This window comes from Myotis brandtii, unplaced genomic scaffold (assembly GCF_000412655.1).
Source record: "Myotis brandtii unplaced genomic scaffold, ASM41265v1 scaffold332, whole genome shotgun sequence".
Taxonomy (NCBI): domain Eukaryota; kingdom Metazoa; phylum Chordata; class Mammalia; order Chiroptera; family Vespertilionidae; genus Myotis; species Myotis brandtii.
Genome location: NW_005362797.1, coordinates 1088122 through 1092911, shown reverse-complemented (window position 1 = coordinate 1092911; position 4790 = coordinate 1088122).

The following is a 4790-nucleotide window of genomic DNA, read 5'->3' as shown; positions in this document are numbered from 1 at the left end:
TCCATCGCAGCCGAGCCCCGCCAGAGCCCCTCTGGGAGGGAGGGCGAGGGGGAGGGCACCTCGTTTAGCACCCCCACCACAGCTCCCTTGCACATCCCCCTCGCGGAGCTGTTTGCACCCCCAGGTACAGAGTGGACGGAGCAGGGGCGGTGCTGCCTCCCTGCGCTTGTAGGGCGGGCGGGCGCTGGTGCAGAGGGCACCTCGGGCAGGCATGGTCCCCTCACCCCTGAGCCCGACGGAGGGCACCTGGAGAAGGACGGGGTCCCGGCATCGCGGGCCAGCGCCCCGCTCCGTATCTCAGGGTTGGAGCGCACTGGTCCCGTAGAGCGGGTTCGCGGGTTCCAGCCTCGCTGGGCCCGCCCACACTTGCTCTCCTCCATCCCTGGCGAGCACAGCGCCCCCTCCCGGTCCACGTTCTACGTTTAGTCTCGGATCCCGCCGGGGAAGGAGGGTGCCCGTGGGCGTGGTTAGAGGGGAAGGGCAGCCAGGCAGCAGCAGCCTCCCAGGTCCCAGGTGGCACCTAGTCCCAGCCTGTGATTCCGGGCATCATCCAGGGGGCTCCGCCCCAGCCCAGCACCCCGACCAGGGAGTTTCCCGCGCTCTGCCTGTGAGCTCAGGAATGATGCCAGAGGAGGAGGATTCCACAGCCCGGAGCACCTCTCATCACCATGGGAACGCTCCCTCACCCCCAGACCCACTGTAAGCTCTTATTTACTGGGGCTCCCCCTGGGTCGGTCATTGTGCTAACTTCCCCGAAGAAAGGAAGGAGTATGAAGCCAAGGAAAGACTAAATACTAGTAATTTGCCCACGGTCACCCCGTTAATAAACAACAGTGGGGAAGGTTCAGGTGGGTCTGCCAGTCTCCCAAGCCCACCACCCTGAGAAGGGGACCCCTTTTGCTCTTCCACCCCCAGCCTTGGGGGTGTAGGTGGGGGAGGCAAGGAGCCTTCCATGGAGCCAGGCCAGGGAAACCTGGGATTTGGGAAGAGAACTCACATCTGTTAGGAGGATGGGTCTCCCCTCGGCTCCTTTAGCCCCAGGCCCCCGGAGGAGCCCCTGGCAGCTCCCTCCTCTGTGAAATGGGCACCCAGAGGGCGCCGCCACCTGTCCTGCCACACCTCCTTCCTTCCCACAGCTTCCCATCTGGACTGTTTCAACTCTCACACGTGAAGGCAAAGGGGGGCGGGAGGGGGTGTCCATCGAGAGCTGAGGTTAATCATCTGGCCTGCTGGGGGGTCTGGGGGCCACTCTTGGGGATAGTGATCGTGTTTAAACCCGGACTTGGTGCGCGTGGCTAAGAACAGCGATTGCCCTGACAGCGCCTGTCAGGCCTAACCTGAGTCTGAATTAACAATTAGTGTTCATTCAGCTGTAAGTGGGATCAGCAGCTTCGCTGTCCATACAAGGACATGGAGGCACAGAGGAGTTAAATATTTTGCCTGGAGTCACAAAGAGAGCTGAGTGGCAGAGTCAGGATTCAAACCAACCTTCTTGGCTGCAGCAGCCCCCCCCCCCCCCCCCCCCCCCCCCCCAGCCTCTCCAGGGCTTTCTGTCGCTGGAGAACAAAGCAGTGCCTTCGAGGAAAGCAGTCTGTGCAGTGTTCTCTCCAAGGCCTCTGTGTGAACAACCAGGAGAGTTTGTTCACATCATTCAAGAGAAAAGAGCCTTAAAAATGAGTTCTCCCTTGTGCCTTTTGCTGAGAATTCTCTATGGGAGGACAACAGTTCTTTGTGCCTGAAGTGATATGTTTTTATCCTACACAGGGACCACAGCAAAATCCCTACTATACCTCCCAAACATTTCATCTTTAATTATTTTTAATTTTCTATTTTTTATTGATTTCAGAGAGGAAGGGAAAGGGAGAGAAAGAGAGAGAGAAACATCAATGATGAGAGAGAATCATTGATCGGCTGTCTCCTGCATGCCCCTTACTAGGGATTGAGCCTGCAACCCAGGCATGCACCCTTGGCCAGAATTGAACTCAGGACCCTTCAGTCTGCAGGCCCACGCTCTATCCACTGAGCCAAACCAGCTAGGGCCACTTCATTCTTTTTATTCTGCATGAGTTATATTGGGGACTTGAGAAAAAAAAATCCCCCTCTTTTACAGCTATTAAACCAACAGCAAATAAACCAAATGTTTGTGTATTTATGCGCACTATACCAGGGACAGTTAGGGTGGGTGGCAGATTATAATTTCCAAAAGTGGCCACCCCAATACATCCCACCCCATATGCTCTTAATATATAACAGTGACACTCCTCTTGAACCTGGGCAGACCTGAGCTGACCTCTATGTCCCCTCTCCTTGAACTGGGGTGGATTCTTCATGGCAGAAGTGATGGTATATGTCTTCCCAGGCTGGATGGTAACATTGCTATGCTCTCTTGGGACACCTGCTCCGGGAAGCTGGCTGCCATGCTGCGAGAGGCCACATGTAGTGCCCCTGCTGACAGCTCCAGCTGAGATCCCCAGATGTGTGAGTGAGCGAGTGAGTCTCCAGATGAGTCTCGCTCCCAGCTTTCCAGCCACCCCAGCTGATACCGCATGTACTGACCTTGCCAAGCTCTGCCCAAATCGAAGATTCATGAACAGAATAAGAGATCATTGTTGTTTTAAGCCACTAAATTTGGGAGGTTTGTTACACAGCAAGAGATAACAGGACCACACCTCTTCCCTACCGTGACCTGTTCTGCAGTGAAATCCTTTAGGCCAAGCATGTCAAACTCAAAGGCTAACACAGGCCAAATAAACAAAGTTGAAGTTTATGTGGCTGCAAATAAACAAAAGCTTCAATTTTCATAGAAACATAGGTTTATTTCGATAGAGACATGCTGAATACAAAGGGCTGAAATAAATGAGTCATCGTTAACATAAAATAATAGAGCATTTTAATAAAAAATAATATTTTTTTCTTGAACATTAACTCACCAGACACTGAATAACTGCAAATTAATAAGCGTAACGCCAATAAACCTCTTTTTCTTGTTATCCAAAAGCAAAATATTTCCTGTTGTGCACACTGAACAAGTCAGTCCAAGACTAATGATGTGGCCATCGGCTGCTAAAGTATTTGCTGCTAGTATTAGTAGAGAGAAATGGTGCGCCTGAATGTAAGGCGCATAAGAGAAATGAATACAACATGATTATAGTAATAAGTTATTAGCAAACATTGTAGTTTGTTATTAATAATTATGTATAACAGGATATTGTAAAAATTAAGTTACAAGCCCTAGCCGGTTAGGCTCAGTGAGTAGAGTGTCGGCCTACGGACTGAAGGTTCCCGGGTTCAATTCCGGCCAAGGGCACATGCCTGGGTTGCGGGCTCGTGGGGCATGCAGGAGGCAGCCAATCAATGATTCTCTCTCATCATTGATGTTTCTATCTCTCTCTCCCTCTCCCTTCCTCTCTGAAATCAATAAAAATATATTTAAAAAAATTAAGTTACGAAATTTTTATTAAAACGTTTCTTACATTGGCTGGGCTGCAAAGATATTCGTTGTGGGCCACATGCAGCCGGTGGGCGGCGAGTTTGACATGCTTGCTTTAGGTCCATCACCTTATACCTATACCAGAAGGTTTCCCTAGGGAGACATCTAGAAGCAGCATGGCTGGGCCAAAGTATAAACCTCAAAGCGAATACTGTGGAGCAGTGAAATGAACCAACTGTATCTACGTCTAAGCTTGCGGCCATCTTGGAAACAATGTCCAGTGAAGCATGCACGTTGTGAAATGATGCAGATGGTTTCATTTATGTAAATGTCTAAGGACACAGAACAATGCTATATTTTGTTCGTGAAGCTATATGTGTACAAAAAGTGAAAACATATGAGAGTGATACATATAAAGGAGCTTTAGTACTATGTTTTATTTCTTAAAAAAACAACTGAAGGTCTGAAGCAAATGCTACAATGTTGACATCTATTAAGTCTGGATGTGGGGCTAACAATATACAATTGTTATTGTAAATTTTCCTTTACATTTCTTAGATACGCTATGTATTGATGTTATGGTATTTATAATTATGTGACTCTTTCATTAATTGAAATGTGTAAAAAAATATCTCAGTTTGAGATAAAATTATGATCACAGTGATTTTGTCCCTTGTGATTTTCTGTGTTATACTAGAGGCCTGGAGCACGAATTCGTTCATGGGTGGGGTCCAGCCGGCCCTGCCCCCTGGTCAAACTCCCAGTGGAACCCCTGGTTAAGGGGATAATTTGCATATTCGCCTTTTATTATATAGGACTAGAGGCCCAGTGCACAAAAATTTGTGCACTTGGCGGGGTCCCTCAGCCCAGCCTGTGCCCACTCGCAGTCTGGGACCCCTCGGGGGATGTTCACCTGCTGGCTTAGGCCTGCTCCCCAGGGGATCATGCCTAAGCTGGCAGTCAGACATCACTCTGGCAGCCCGGGAGCCCTCGGCGGATGTCCACTTGCCAGCGGGGAGCAGGCCTAAGCTGCAATCGGACATCCTTAGCGCTGCTGAGGAGGCGGGAGAGGCTCCCACTAGCACTGCTGTGCTGGCAGCCATCAGCCTGGTTTGTGGCTGAGCAGAGCTCCCCCTCTGGGAGTGCATTGACCACCAGGGGGCAGCTCCTGCATTGAGCGTCTGCCCCCTGGTGGTCAGTGTGAGTCATAGTGACCAGTCATTCCCAGTTGTTCTGCTGTTAGGGTCAATTTGCATATTATCCTTTTATTATATAGGATAGAGGCCTGGTGCATGGGTGGGGGCTGGCTGGTTTGCCCTGAAGGGTGTCCTGGATCAGGGTGGGGGTCCTGCTGGGGTGC